This window comes from Rana temporaria, chromosome 1, assembly GCF_905171775.1.
Source record: "Rana temporaria chromosome 1, aRanTem1.1, whole genome shotgun sequence".
Classification (NCBI taxonomy): Eukaryota; Metazoa; Chordata; class Amphibia; order Anura; family Ranidae; genus Rana; species Rana temporaria.
The window spans coordinates 66,272,694-66,289,660 of NC_053489.1; the positions used below are offsets into that span (position 1 = coordinate 66,272,694).

The window sequence follows — 16,967 nt, forward strand, 5'->3', positions numbered from 1 at the left end:
AGATAATGTAATGTGATGCTACACCCCCCCCCCCCTCTCTTGTTGCTGTGTTTAATTATGTTAGGTCATGGCACGTAGACAAAGGATGTGGAGACACCCCTCAGCAGGGGATGTGTAAGGTAGGGATGCCTGCTTATCATAATCCCTTGGTGTGTTTCAACTGTAGTTTCTGTTCCAAAGTACAAGTGTTGAGTTCCCATTGGTTCTTCCTTGTCCCCTACCCCCTCTATGACAAGGCTAAGGGGAGTGTCCCTAACCGTGTTTAAAAGTGTATGTCTGGTACCTAATAAACAGTTTTATGCTCTGGGTGTTTAACCCTTAACACCTGAGTGGCTTGCTTCGTGAAGGGCTGGTTATGGCGAGTCTGCTGGCTGCCAGTGCGTTTGGAGAACAGGAGACACAGGTCTGGCAGAGGTTCCCAGCCGGGGTATCTGAGATCCGTCACACTTTGCAATCACTTTAAGCCCCGGTTCACACTGGAGCGTTTTGACATGTCAATCGGCAGCAATTGCAGTCAATGGCACCATCCTAATCGGTGTGACGCCACATCTGCGGTGCGGCACCGATTTCAAAAGGTAGTTTCTGTACTACTTTTTGCGAATTCGGCCTGTGATTTACATTGACATCTGTGCAGAAACCTGCACAGATGTTTCTGAAATCACGGCTGAAATCGGGACTAACAAGAGGGAGTGAAATCGTGCGAATCTGGGCTAAAGGTTGCTAGTGCCAGAATCTAAAGGCACAATCTGATGCATATCAGTCCTCTGCATCGGTGTACGCAGCCTATTGTATTGGGGTGTGCACCCCAAAGCTCAAACACACATGAACATCACCTTTTGTCACAGGGAGGAGGCTCTGATGGTGGGAGACAGTTTATTGGGAGCATATTACGTTACATCCCAAGTATAGGTGTAATGTGTTCCTACAGTTGGACCTAGCCTTTAATATAATGGGGGGCATTTACACTGGCCACTGGCACCCCAACCACCCACCTGGTGCCACCCATGGATAATGCTAATGCACATGGGGTGATTAGGGTGTGCCCAGGCACACCCGGCACAGCATGTGCGCATGCCTATGAGTCCTCTGCATAGTTGACTAGTGCAGTTCTGTGAGAGAACTCTAATTTGGAAACCCTTGATTTGATATACAGTATCTCACAAAAGTAAATATTTTATTATATCTTTTCATGTGACAACACTGAGGAAATGACACTTTGCTACAATGTAAAGTAGTGAGTGTACAGCTTGTATAACAGTGTACATTTGCTGTCCCCTCAAAATAACTTGACACACAGCCATTAATGTCTAAACCGCTGGCAACAAAAGTGAGTACACCCCTAATTAGCCATTTTATCTCCCCGGTGTCATGTGACTCCTTAGTGTTACAAGGTCTCAGGTGTGAAAGGGGAGCAGGTGTGTTAAATTTGGTGTTATCGCTCACTCTCTCATACTGATCACTGAAAGTTCAACATGGAACCTCATGGCAAAGAACTCTGAGGATCTGAAAAAAAGAATTGTTGCTCTACGTCAGTGCGTCTCAATTATTTTCTGTCATGCCCCCCCCCCTAGGAAGAAGAAAACATTTTGCGCCCCCCCCCCCCCGCGCGCGACTGTAAATAGTATCATTTCTCTATAAAATTGTTATAAGTACACCGCTGCATAACACTGTATCCTTATTAACGTATAAGAGAATAAATAGTAAGCACACCGGTCTTTCCTCGTCTCCCACCGTAGTCACAGTGAAGCCAAGCGCTACATACGCCTTGTCATATTTCCTTGTCTTAGCCTTCGGGAGACTTTCTGTTATCTCCTTCTCTCCTTCTCTCTCCGCCTGTCTTCTCATCCCTGTTAAAAAAATTTCCATGATGTCACTTGAGGGTCTGCTACACTTCGTGTCTACAAAGAGTCACACGGGCAGGTTTGGCCAATCAGGATAGAGCACTATGTCTATCCAATCGGGTCTGTTCTCCTCGAAAGGGTCACGTGGTCCTCCGCGTCGGGCTGCTACTGGGGCTGCGCTGGGACAATCTCTAATGATCGCGCGGCGCTGCTCCCTCTCTCTGCAGTATGCAGTATTTGCCAAGGTCAAACAAGCCCCCCTTTACGGAGCCTCGCGGCCCCCCAGGGGGGCGCGCCCCACTATTTGAGAAGCACTGCTCTACGTAAAGATAGCCTAGGCTATAAGAAGATTGCCAAGACCCTGAAACTGAGCTTCAGCATGGCGGCCAAGATGATACAGCGGTTTTACAAGGTTTTTTTTGTAGTCAAGAGGGCTGGAAGGGAGCCTTTGTCTTTTAGACACATACTCCCTTCTATGGCACTGCAGAGAGAAGACAAGCTCCACTGCAGCATTTTCATTGGACAGCTGGTCCAAGGCTCCAAGTTGTCCATTGAGCTCAGTGCTTCTGACAAGAAGTGAGGAGAGGCATCCTCTCAGTCTGCTGCAAACAGAGTGTGTCAGCTTGTATTTAAACTGGCCGCTCTGTATGTAGCTTCTGACAGGCTGCACAAGAAGCCCCGTATCTCTGGAAACATAGGCCATAGGAGCCCCGAATTTTGACCAGTGGTTGGGGTAGGACTTTTGCTACATACCCCTGGTCACAAATCTTCAACCCTTGAAGCGCAATAATTTTTTTTTTATGATCATGGCAGGTGAGGCTCTGCCTCATCTGACTGCATGTCCTTGTTACCCATCACCATGCATGGTGCATATCCAACCTTGGGAACAGAGGTGGATGGCATTTTCACATAACATTAAGAACTCTTTTGTGTGATGCCTGGCTGCTATCCCTTTGGCATGATTTCACCATTTATTGTATTTATTTATTTCAGGTACTTTATATAGCGCCACCAATTTACGCAGCGCTTTACATATACATTGTACTGTACATTCACTTCAGTCACTGCCCTAAAGAAGCTTACAATCTAAGGTCGCTAACTCACATTTCTACATACACATACTAGGACCAATTTAGACAGGATGCAATTTACCTACCAGCATGTCTTTGGAGCGTGGGAGGAAACCAGAGTACCTGGAGAAAACAAATGCAGACACAGGGAGAACATGCAAGCTTTAGGCCCCTTTCAGACGTCCGCTCCGCTCGTCCGTTCATTACAAGTCCGTTTACGGACTTGTAATGAATCCCTATGGGATCGCGTCCGTTAGCGGATGGAGCATCCGCTAACGTCCGCGACCATCCGCGTCTGTCGGGATCCGTTTTTGCGAACGGAAGAAACCCTATTTTTCTTCCGTCCGACGGAACGGATCGGATGCAGACGGACAGACGGTCCGTCTGCATCCGATCCCCCATAGGGGAGAGCGGAGCAGAGACAGGGCGGTCTCTGCACTGTGTGCGGGGACCGCCCTATCCGCCGACAGCTCAGCGGGGATGACGGATGATCCCCGCTGAGCTTTGGCGGACACACGGAGCGGACACAGAAACCGTCCGCTCCGTGTGAAAGGACCTTTAGGCAGGTAGTGTGTGTCATGGTTGGTATATGAACCTACAACCCTTTATGCTGCTAGTTGAAAGTGCTAACCACTACACCACCATTTGGATACATATAAAACTGGGGAAAGTTACTGATCTTATTGTGTATGTCGTATACTAGATTATGTTAAGTCTAGCCATCATAGCAGTGCTGCCGGCTTTAGAGATAAATTATGCATTCCAGTGATGACAACATAGTTCTGATGAAATAAATCCCATGAAACACGTAGACTAATTGGATATCCTCCATCTGCATAAAATCAAGAAGTAACTATTGTATAATATAGATTGTTTATGATATGTCAATGGTTTTTAAATATCTATGATGCATTAGATGTATGGCTCTAAATTTTAAATATTGATGTTGGAGAAATAAAATAATATTTTTTATAAATAACCTAGTTTGCGAATTAAGACTTGAGTGATAAAGGATGACATTTAAATCCCAGGAGGTTTATCCTGATGTGTGTGCACTTTGATGTAGATCTTAAAAAGAAAAAAGAAAACACCACTGATCAAACATATTCTGTGTAAAGCGGCTATCATCACCTCTACCAGTCTTTGCCCCAAGCCAAAAAGATGTCACCAGCTCTTAGTGGATAATGACAGCTTACACAGTTTATAGACAACAGAGAAAGAAGAGTCAAGCAGAAGTGCACAAAACAGGCACATTTCACAGGGAACAGAAGGGCTAGTCAGGGCTTTTTTTCTCAAAGATTAGGTGCAGGCACTCCCCCCCCCCCCCCCGCCTTCCTCCCGGAGTCACCTTGTCATTGCGCCCTACCCATCTCCAATAACTGTCTTTTGTCTTCGCCCCCCTTACCACCCCCCAGTACCACAGAACCAAGTATTTGTGATGAGAAGTAATTTGTATAGAGTTTATTTATAACAAGTGTAGCGCTACCCCCGCAGGAGCCGCTGTTTGATTCAGGATCAGCTTTCTAAGTTACCTTCTTGGCTTGGTCTAGGGGTGACTTCTGTGAGTGTGAAAAAAGCTTTATTCCAAGGCCCAAACTGGCCAACATCAAAAAGGCGACAGGAAGAAAAAGGCTGATGAGAATAGAGGAACTTTAGTATCAGGCCTCTGGATGTTAGGAGAGAGCAAGCCTGCTCTCAGCAATGATGCATATCAATTCGTCGCCACCCGATCGGGGTGGGTAAAGTGCCCCCGGACAGGCAGTTATCTAGTGCCTGGCAACCGGAGAGTCACATGCAAAGAAAAATCACTGGGAGGATACAGGCCTCTGCCACAGGCTGGACAATTTAGGATTTAGAAGAGTCAGGTTGAGTAGATCCTCCCAGTCAGTTCAATCAATGTCACCCACTGATAGTCTGAGCATACCTGTCATACGGTGCGGTGACTGGATCCCCGGTGGTTCGTCTAGGGCTTCCGGACAACCTCTGGTTCTAGGTTCTCCCGAGCCAATTCCCACCGCACAGCTCCCAGCTTGGGATCCCTCCAGCAACAGTTTGGAACCCAGCAAGCCACTGGGGTTCCTCTTTAATTAAGGTGCATGATGCTTGACCTTGGAATGGCAGGACGCGGTGATGGGGCCCATGGATGCACGTACCCTGAAGGTGGGTACCGCACCTGGAACTCGGGCCCCGCAAGAACAACCCGCCAAAACAGCCTCCACAGATATATATCCCCTTCCCAGCATGCACAACGAGGGAAAACCCCCCCTGATTGGCTGCTGAAAAGAGGTGGATCCCCCAGAACCAATCTAGCGGCAACTGCCGCCCAGGGGTGTCAACGCACCCCCCGCGCGCAGACCGACCTACAGGACGATTCTGGAATTGGCAGCAGCCTAAATTCCATAATTCGTGAATGGGAGTGATTAAGTCTCTCATTCCCCACTAATTTTAGTGTAGCGCCCGTACTAAAAGTAGGGGCTCCTTCGGGGGTGAGCGCTACACAAACGTCAGTTTGAACCCACTAATGAATGGAAAATTGAATGAACTTTGCTAAATCAAAACTTTTTTAACCACTTTCTACTAGTGTATGACCAGCTAATGACCATCATTGGTCACACTTGTCTACAGTTTATTCAAAAACTGAACCAAGAGACCCAACTGTCATCCAGCATTCTTGTAAAAAAAAAAGGAACAGTCAAGAAGACAAACCTGGAGCTGAAGAAAAAAAAAAGACAAGATTTTCTGCTAAGATTTGTATTGTGTTAGTACTTCTGTTATTCCAACAAGCTTATAGAAAGGTTGAATTACAGTTTGATGGCCTCAGCGAAGATTCCGGAAGGTTAGCAGATAACAGTACATAGTATTCAGTGTGATTGTTCAAGTTTTTACTTGACTATAAGTACTAAGAACTGCATACCACAGAAGACTTTGAGTCTGCACTGTGAATCAAGTAATGCCAGGAGAAGGAAGGGGTGCCAGTAGACTGAATTGTCTTCTTATTTATTATACTCGGGCACATTCTACATTGTCTTTACCAGTTTGGAGTTTGTTCACTGTGAGTTATATTGTGGAATTTACATTTCTTCTCCCCAGTGGCGGCTGGTGCTCAATTATTTTTTTTTGGGGGGGGGGGGGGGCGCAAACAAACTGAAAAAAAAAAACATCAAGTGCAGCCACTGTGCCCATCAAATGCAGCCACTGTGCCCATCAAATGCAGCCACTGTGCCCATCAAATGCAGCCACTGTGCCCATCAAACGCAGCCACTGTACCCATACATTTCTGCCACTGTGCCCATCAAGCGCAGCCACTGTGCCCATCAAGCGCAGCCACTGTGCCCATCAAGCGCAGCCACTGTGCCCATCAAAGGCAGCCACTGTGCCCATCAAACGCAGCCACTGTACCCATACATTTCTGCCACTGTGCCCATCAAATGCAGCTACTGTGCCCATCAAATGCAGCTACTGTGCCCATCAATTGCCGCCAGTGTGCCCATCAATTGCCGCCAGTGTGCCCATCAATTGCCAGTGTGCCAATCGATTGCCGCTAGTGTGCCCATCAAATGCTGCCAGTGTGCATCCCCCCATCTGCCAAGCACTTACATGTCTCGTGGGGCAGCGGGTCACGGCGGCCGTTTCCTCCACGCTCCTCGAGGGCTTCTCCCGTCCTCTCTTCCCATCCTCTGCTATGATTGGAAGCCTGTCTTTTGAGTCAATCAGGTAACAGGTAATAGACCCAAGCACCTAATTGGCTGAGAGGCAGTTCAGTGTTAGGAAATCGAATATTCATTTGCTTTCCTAACACAACGCTGAGTGAACTGCAAGTGCACAGCATGGCTCCCCCTGTTCTCCTTTTTTGGACGCCTCTTAGAGCCTATGGCTCTAATCAGGTGCTTCCAAAAAATACCCCACCACTGTAATTCAGGCTCCCAGTGCCCCAAAAAGGGGCCGGGCACCTGAATAGGTGGTGGCAGCGGCGACCATAGATAAATTCATGCAATGCATGAATCTATGGTGATGGAGGGGGTGGCAGGAGAGAGGGGGCGGCGCCCTGCACCCCTTATGGATGCACCGCCACTGCTTCTCCCCTTATAATTACAGCAGTATTTTGAGTACTCAATATAATGTATAACAACAGATAGATGTACAAACTGGAACATTATCACTAATTACTTAAAGCATACCCTGCCTAAAATGTATTTTTTTAAATATATATATTTAGGGAACAGAATTGCTGTTGGTCCTGCCAGAAATGCACCCAGCTCTTAACTTCCTGTAGTGAGTTGAAAACACAGCGCCTTTGCTGTCCTGAAATCCCAATCAGTATTACCGGTCACCACTCCCTTCAATGGGATGGGAACTGGGGAGGGCTGACACAATTTCTTGGCATTTCAAGTAGCGAAAAAGCTAAAACTTTAATTTTTCATTTTGGATGGGTTATAAACCCTGTCAGTTTTTTTTTTCATCTGTGTCCCATTGGGAAGATTCCTTTACTTCTTGTCCATAGCCTAAAAAAGGAAGTGTGAAAGAAATGGAATCCCTGGTTGACGCCAGGGTCCCCAGAACTAGTGTCACCAATGAAAGATTTCCCTTTTCCAGTGAGAACCCAAAATGTGTCATTCTTTAACCACTTAAGGACAGGAAGGATTTGCCCCCTTAATGACCAGGCCATTTATTGCGTCGCTTTATTATTCCAATGTCTGTGGAGTAGTCTTTGGCCCGGATTCACATACGAGTTACGACGGCGTATCTCCAGATACGCCGTCGTAACTCTGAGTGTGCGGGGTCGTATCTATGCGCCTGATTCTTAGAATCAGTTACGCATATTTCCCTAAGATCCGATCGGCGTACGTCTCTTACGCCGTCGTATCTTAGTTGCATATTTACGCTGGACGCTAGGTGGCGCTTCCGTATATTTACGAGTAGAATATGTAAATTGGGTAGATACGCCGATTCAGAAACGTACGTTCGCCCGGCGCATTTTTTTACGTTGTTTCCGTAAGGCTTTTTTGGGCGTAAAGTTACCCCTGCTCTATGAGGCGTACCAATGTTAGGTATGGTCGTCGGAACAGAGTCGAATTTTTCACGTTTTACATTGTTTGCGTAAGTCGTCCGTGAATGGGGCTGTGCGTAAGTTACGTTCACGTCGAAAGCATTGAGTCTTTGAAGCGTAATTTGGAGCATGCGCACTGGGATTTGTCCACAGACGGCGCATGCGCCATTCGTTAAAAGCGTCAAATACGTGGGGTCACAATTAATTTACATAAAACACGCCCACCACTTCCACATTTGAATTAGGCGGGCTTACGCCGGCCCAGTTACACTACGCCGGCGTAACTTAAAGCGCAAGTTCTTTGAGAATACGGGACCTGCCGCTCTAAGTTACGGCTGCGTAGTGTATCTGAGATGCGCTGCGCCCGCCTAAAGATAGGCGAATCAACGTGAATCTGGGCCCCTATGTTCTTGGCTGTTTATGCATCTGAGTATAAAGTAAGACTGGCCATACACCTATAGATTATCTGCAGAGTTTCTATGGTCAGATGGAAAAAGTGCAACAGATTCCTCCATGTACGCTGAACTGTGTGAATGGAAGAATCTCTCACTGGCCCAAGCTTCCATATCTTGCTAGTTGGCCCCGCTGGCTCTCCCAATACCTGAACATTCTGATTGGGTGCAGGCATTGTTTGATTGAGAGCCAGCGGGGCCGACTAGAAAGATACTGAAGCTTGGGTCAGTGGGAGATTCCTCCATCCACACAGTTTAGCGTACATGGAGAAATCTGTTGCACTTTTCCCATCTAACCATAGAAAATCTACAGATAATCTATAGGTGTATGGCCAGCTATAAGTTGACACCCCCCCCGATGTACAGAGTTTGAGGGAACGGGCTCAAAGTCTGAGATTGTTATTTGGTTTTCTAAGATTACCTCTCAGTTTTTCAAAGGTTTTTGACTTTTGCAGTTAACATTTCACGTCAAGATGATATATGTATTCTTTTTTTATAACAGGACAGTGATCTCATCTCAACCCTGCCAAGCTTACCAGATCATTATCTACAGATTGTGAATGTAGGGTAAGTTTTGTAAACTTTATTTATTAGTATATTATTTACTTTTAAATGTAGTGTGTGTTTTATGTGTACTAATATTGGGTATACTGTAGATCAGGGGTGTCCAAACTTTTTTCAAAGAGGGCCAGATTTGATGAAGTGAACATGCGTGTGGGCCGACTATTTTGCCTGACATTCTTTGAACCATTACAATTCGGTATAAGTGTGTTCGTCCGAGCACTAATACACGGCCCAACAAGAATTCTCTTGCCGTTGTGGCTGTGTGTGGTGAAGAGATGAGCCCGGGCGTGTTATTTGGATATACTGTATATATTTTATTTGTGGACCCAATGAATCCCAGAGCGCTGCTCAGGAATAAGGATGAGCTTAGGCGTGTTATTTGGATATACCGTATTTATCAGCATATAACACGCATGGCCTTACCATTGCCATGAATGCAGCCTTACCATTGCAACCAATGCAGTCTCACCAATGCAGCCTCACCACTGCAACCAATGCAGCCTCATCATTGCAACCAATACAGCCTCACATGTGCCCTAAATGCAGCCTCACATGTGCCAAAAATGTAGCCTCAAATGTGCCATGAATGCAGCCTTACCATTGCAATCAATGCAGCCTTACATATGCCATGAATGCAGCCTTACATGTGCCATGAATTCAGCCTTACATGTGCCATGAATTCAGCCTTACATGTGCCATGATTGCAGCCTTACATGTGCCATGATTGCAGCCTTACCATTGCAACCAATGCAGCCTCACATGGGCCTTACCATTGCCATCAGTGCAGCCTGATCGATGCCCATCTGCAGCCTCTGAGGGCAGAGGGAGGGGGGGGGGGACAAGTACCGACAGATTACAAACAGGAAAATCTCTTGTTTACTCTGTGGCCTCTTTAATACAAAGTCCCGTCTCCTATGATACACAGAACAGTCGTCCAATGGCATCCCAGCAGGCGGGACTTCCAATACAGACGCTGCTGAGTAAACAGGAGATTCTCTTCATGTAATCTGACTGCGCTCATCCTGCCCCCTCCCTGTCCCCTCCAAGGCAGCGCGGATAAATACGGTATATATCTTTTGTGACCCTGGGGGCCACAAACAATATATATTTCCAAATCCCCAGGGGGGCCGTATAAAAAAATCAACAGAGTGGCCGCATTTGGCCCGCGGGCCGGACTTTGGGCATGACTGCTGTAGATGGTCACAGTATGAATAGGAGTTGGGACCACCCAGGTCTAAAGTCAGACAATTAATTTAACGAAAAAAATGAAAAACAATAAATAAAAATGAAAAAGGGGCAGACTTGATGGACTACTGTCTTCTTCTGCTGTCACTTTTCTATGTTTCTATGCAAGTTGAGGGGCTTCAGGATACTTGTTCTATTTGAAGGTTTGATCTTCATTTGTTTTAACTTTCCAGAAATAGTAATTACTAAATGGGTCCCGGGCTATGGAGGCTTTGTAGAGTTTTGGGTAGGATGAAGTCTCCAATCTTGGGTCTACAGTTTACTGACAACCAGCATTTTGATAACCAGCATTTTGATTGGGTAGGAGCTTTTTTAGTATCGGTGCTTGCAGTAATTCAGGGCTTCAGGGGTTCCCATTGATAACGTCCAATGACGAAACGCGTCTGGGTGGACGTGCGGTGACGTCATCGCGTTAGGAGGAAGGGCTCCGCTTCACTTGTTCGCCGGCCGGCAACAAACAAAATTTTAAACGTCTGATTATCTTTTATACCATGTGAGTAATTTTCGGATTGCTTTTTATATAAATAAATACATCTTGCGGTGCTATACTATGTCTGCCTTCTCTTACTTATGATTCGTATGGTGGTGTTTGGTCATACGTACGGGAGTTAAAGGTGGTACGATTTCCGGAAGGAGGATCCCCCTTAAAAGGCCGCGGCTGGGTTATAGCCGACCGCTGTATACCGGTAACCCTCTGGTAAGCTGCTTGACATAAGTGGTGGTGGGCTTTCACCTAGAGCGTGCTGTGGATCCACAGGGTGACAACTGCAATTTATCACAGAAAGATTCTGTCCAGCGGAAGGACCATTGGGTGTTGGTTATTATCCGGACTCTTAAAGGACAAGGAATAAAACTTTTAATCACTGAGTGTGGACTGTCCTATACCATTGCTCACCCCTCTAGGGTTGGAGCAATACCCATATTTTATGTGGACTGGCTTCACCCAGTCTGGGTTCTATCAGCGCAGCTTAACCCCTCCTTTTTTCCCAATTCAGGGCTTCACCCTGGAAGTGGAGGAGGCCTCTACCCAGGAGTCAGGAGGGCTCTACCCAGGAGTTAGAACCAGTGCATGTGTGCACATGGAGCCGAGTTTGTAAATATTGTCTGAAGGATGCAATCAAGGGACTGAAGCCTGTAAGACCACAGCAGTGGTGCTAAAAGTGGTGGAAGCCAGGAGGCTGGTGAAATGTTTGTGTTGCTTATAAAACATGCAAAGGTAAGTGCCGGTTCACACTACAGCGACTTGGGATCCAACTTGTGTCGCCCGACATGAGAAATTCCATTGAAGTGAATGAGAGCTACTGAAGTCGCTCCGACTTCAGAAAAGGTTCCTGTACTACTTTAAAGCGGAGGTTCACCCAAAAATCAACTTTCTGCCATTAGATCCAGCATACTGCTGACATCTGCAGTATGCTGGTTTTTTTGTACTTATCGTTTTATTATCCGGCTCCGAGCGGGGATTTCTGCGGGGAATAGGCGTTCCTAAGCCAAGCGGATTTGATTGACGGGCTGCTAAAGCGCGTCACACCTTCCGAAAATACCCATAGTGACACTCGGGTGTTTACGGCGCTATACGGCGCCTGCCGTGTAGAGTTGACTGCGCAGGCGCCGTAAACACTCGAGTGTCACTTTGGGTATTTTCGGAAGGCGTGACGCGCTTTAGCAGCCTGTCAATCAACTCCGCTTGGCTTAGGAACGCCTATACCCGGAAAGAAATCCCCGCTCGGAGCCGGATAACAATGACTGATAAAACGATAAGTACAAAAAAAAAAAAAAACAGCATACTGCAGATGGCAGAAAGTTGATTTTTGTGTGAACTTCTAGGCAACTTGTACCCGTTGATGTCAATGGAAGTTGCCTCCAAAGTCGGATCACTGTCTTAACTGAAGCAACTTTACAGGAGAAGAAAATAGTTTACTCAAGCAAACCCCTCCCACAGAGCTGATTATTCTGTGATTGGCCACAGCCAAAGTCGCCTGTCCTGGATGCAACTTTAAGTCGCGTTGTAAGTTGCTCCAAGTCGCGCTGAAGTCGCCTTGCAAAGTCGCGCTGTAAGTCAGGTTGCCCTGTGTGAACTGGCACTAACCCATGAGTTCCTAACATTCTTTAAATAAAATTTGACAAAGAAGCCATAATAAAGAATATTTAGTGAATGGCTGAACTCTTTCAAGCTCCACATGCAATGTATTTAATTTTATCTCTTTAAGTTCACCATACACATCTGACTGTAACGTTTCACTATTTCATATATGCACCTATCTCATTATGCCGTCATTTTGTATTCAATCAGGAAGACCCATGCGCCAGCCATACATGGATCCAAATTTGTCTGGTTCAGCAGGGACCAGTTAGAATTCTATCTACAAAGGGCACCCTGTAGGTACTGAAGTTGATCCTCTGATCGACTTATGTACAACCAGCCTGTTAGGCCCCGTACACACGGCCGAGAAATTCGACGAGCAAAACACATCGTTTTGCTCGTCAAGTTCCTTGTGAAGCCACCGAGGATCTCGGCGAGCCAAGTTTCCCCGTTGACTAACGAGGGAAATAGAGAACATGTTCTCTATTTGGCCCGACGAGATCCTCGTCGGTTTCCTCGGCCGAAAGTGTACACATGACCGGGTTTCTCGTCAGAATACGGCTCCGATCGAGTTTCTGGCTGAATTCTGCCGAGAAACTTGGTGGTGTGTACGGGGCCTCAGAATTTTCCTGAAAAACCAGCAACACTGATAGCACAGTGTGAGGATTCTCTCACTCCAGAACGCAAGTGTGGATGGGGAAATTTGATCTTTTTTTAACCCATTGGTTGGACCAAAAAAAAATGATGAATATATGGCCTGCCTAAAGGCACATACACATGTACACTCAGCTGGTGTGTACAGCAGCCGGTCCGGCAGAAGCTGGCCCACCGTCCGGCTTCTGTCAAAAGGGGCATGACTGAAAGATGTCTGCCAATCGGGATCCGATCAGCAATCCCAGCCAATGGCTGAGAGTGTTGACCGGTGAGTTCTGACGGGGGACTGCTCAGTGAGGGGGGTCGCTGTACCAACATTGCATAGTTAGTACAGGATCTCCTCCTGAGCTTTTTTTGTTCAGCCCGCAGGGTTAAATAAAAAAAAAAACTGGAATAGCTAGATTCAGAGATCAGTAGATACGCCGTCGTAAATTTAAGCATATTCTGGAAACCAGATACGCTTAAATTAGGCTAAGATACGAGCGGCGTAAGTCTCCTACGCCGTCGTATCTTAGGGTGCATATTTACGCTGCCCGCTAGGTGGCGCTTACGTTGATTTCGGCGTAGAATATGCAAATGACTAGATACGCCGATTCAGAAACGTACGTATGCCCGTTGCAATTAGTTACGCCATTTACGTAAGCGATACGCCGGCGTAAAGATAAAGCTGCTCCCTAGGTGGCGCAGCCCATGCAAGGTATGGACGTCGGAACAAGCCTATCTTTTTACGTCGTTTGCGTAAGTCGTACGTGAATAGGGCTGGACGTAATTTACGTTCACGTCGAAACGGAGTACTTTGGAGCAATGCACACTGGGATATGTCCACGGACGGCGCATGCGCCGTTTGTAAAAAACGTCAATCACGTCAGGTCACGAATCATTTACATAAAACACGCCCCCCTGTTCCTCATTTGAATTAGGCATGCTTAGGCCGGCCCATTTACGATACGCCGCCGTAACTTAGGAGGCAAGTGCTTTGTGAATACAGCACTTGCCTCTCTGACTTACGGCGGCGTAGCGTATATGCGATACGCTACGCCGGCTCACAGTTAAGCCATTCTCTCTGAATCTAGCTCATAGTGTGTACTAGGCTTTACACTACATAGTTATCGGTAGATCTAAAGGCGATTATATCAGATTTCGGCAAGCTACAGTATTTATTTCCTTTTCCCTTTAAATAATTGTTATGGAAGCCCAGAGTGTCGTTGTTAATACAGCGTCCCAAACCACTGATCTTTTACTATTTTTAAATCTTTATTGTAGTGTAAAAATTAAGATTGCTGTGGTGCTAAATATTAACTAATGTTCCTTCTAATCAGACACCCCTTATCTACAACACACCATATTGGTGATAAACTTTCTATAACAGCCTGACAATGGAATCGCTGTGTTCCCTGGATACGTGTGTACACCTATTGTACACCTATTGAAGAACAACCTGTGCTCTTCCGACTTAAGTATCTTATCACAAAGTCTTTTTGGCCAGTTTGCTTTCTTTATGTTTGAAGTATACTTAGCAGATGGGTCTGTGTTTTTCTTTTCTAAAGTCTGGTACACACGATCTTCCGCAGACAAAGAGTAGGACTTTTGTCCGAAGGGCGTTGGCCGTGAACATGTATTGCATACAAATGGCAAAGAATTGTCGGCCAACAAACTCAAAACTATGTCGTTTCTCAGCTCTTTAGCGCCACCCTTTGGGGAACTTCTGCTAATGTTGTGTTATGGTGAGCATTGCTTCTGAGCATGCGTGTTTGTACTTTGGATTTTTTTCCCGAAGGACTTCTGTACACATGATTGGATGATCAGACAACACACATTTGTTGTCGGAAAATTTTAAAGCATGCTATCCAACATTTGTAGGCGGAAAATCCGAGAACCATTGTCCGATGGAGCATACAAATGGTTGAATTTTCCGACAACAGCCTGTCATCACACAATTTCCATCGGAAAATCCGATCGTGTGTATGAGGCTTTAATAGTTTTATTAAAACGTCACTAAATCCAAAAGCAAATATGTATTTTTTTTAGCAATCTAATTAATTGATGTGTTGGCTGTATTGGTTTTCCTTTTTTCCCCTTGCTTAAAGTGGACCTTCAGTGCTTTTTTCAACGTTTGCGGCGATACCTCACATGTGTGGTGTGAACACCATTTACATATATGGGCTTGACCTATGTATGTGTTCCCCTCTGCATTGGGGACAGGAGCACTTTAAAAAAAAAAATGTACTATTAAATACGGTATTTATTTTATTTTTAAAACATTTTTACACTGTCCCTTTAAAAAAAATGTTTTATCACTTTTATTGCTGTCACAACAAAATTGCCCCGCGTTTAGGGTGCCATTAAAAAATAATGACATTGCCAAAGCGTTCCAATGCGCGATCCGGATCGCTCAGGTGTGAACGAAGCCTCAAGGTTTACAAAATCAGGTTCATCCATAGAAAGTCCTTTTGGTGCTACCGTGTTTCCCCGGAAATAAGACCTAGCGTTATTTTCCAGGAGGGCTGCAATATAAGCCCTACCCCGAATATAAGCCCTAGTTTAAAATGCTTCTAAAATCCTATAATCCACTCTATTACAGTACTATATAATGTACAATGTGTGTTTCTGTAATATAATTGTGGGGAAGAGAGCTCCGGTGGTTCACAAAAGTGTACAATGTGTGTTTCTGTAATATAATTGTTGGGAAGAGAGCTCCGGCGGTTCACAGAGTGGCGCTATAATGAAGGTATTTGGCACAATTATATTACAGAAGCACACACATTGTACATTATATATTACTGTAATAGAGTGGATTATAGGATTTTACAAGCTTTTTAACTTGTTCACACTGGGGATTCCTGTCAGGCAGGGAGAGGGAAGGGGAGAGAAGACATCACATTACATGGTAAGACCTACCCCGAAAATAAGCCCTACTGTGTCTTTTGTTGCCAAAAGGAATATAAGACCCGGGCTTATTTTCGGGGAAACACGGTATGAAGAGCATGCTGCATATGTTCTGGTTTACAAAAGCAAATGGGAGAAAATAAAACCACTTTAGAGCTAAAACTTCTTTAGACCCCTTTCACACTGAGTAGTTTTTCTAAAAATAGCGCCTAAATACCGCCTGAAAAACTCCTGCTCAGCATTCTCAATGTGAAAGCCCGAGAGGCTTTCAGACTGAGGCGATGCGCTGACAGGAGAGAAAAATTTCTCCTGCAAGCAGCATCTTTGGAGCGGCGAGAGGAGCGGTAAGTATACCGCTCCTCCACCGCTCCTTCCCATTTAAAATAATGGGAAACCGCGGTATTAACCCTTTATCGGCCGCTAGCGGGGGTTAATACCGCACCGCTAGCGGCCGAATCCCACAGCAATTTCGACGGTACAGCAATGCTATTTTTAGCGGCGCTATACCGCCACCGCGCCTCTCGCCTCAGTGTGAAAGGGGCCTTAGTCTCTATGCGCAAAGTCAAAGTACACAGGATGGGGTTGATTTACTAAAATAGTGCACAATCTGATGCAGCTCTGCATAGAAACTAATCAGCTTCCATGTTTTTTTGTTTTTTTTTAACGCTTAACCACTTCCTGACGGCCGTACGACTTTATACGGCCTCAGGGTGGCTCTAATTCTCTAACTCGCCATGTTTTTTTTTTCCTGGCCTCCTGGCCACTGGGGGGCACGCGAGCGCACCGGCGGCGCACGCCCGCTGCATCACTAAGATGCCGATGCGCGTGCCTGGCGGGCGCGATGTCCGCCAGGTTCCCGTGATCGGCAGTTAGACACAAGGACGTGGATCTGTGTGTACATAGGGACACAGATCGGTCACCCCCCCCCAGTCAGTCCCCTTCCCCCACAGTTAGTAACACAATTCAGGGAACACATTTAACCCCTCCCTCACCCCCTAGTGTTAACCCCTTCAATGCCAGTCACATTTATACAGTAATTAGTGCATATTTATAGCACTGATCGCAGTATAAAAGTGAATGGTGCCAAAAATGTGTCAAAAGTGTCCGATGTGTCCGCCATAATGTCGC

General features: G+C 46.0%; 1 protein-coding gene across 1 annotated transcript in view; it reads left to right on the forward strand.

Annotated features, from left to right (window-relative positions):
• GHR (growth hormone receptor) overlaps positions 1-16,967 on the forward strand; it is a 581,985-nt gene that overhangs the window by 278,115 nt on the left and 286,903 nt on the right. Inside the window, 1 exon segment of the mRNA XM_040343700.1 lies at positions 8,913-8,977. The gene's annotated coding sequence lies outside the window, so the exon portion shown is untranslated.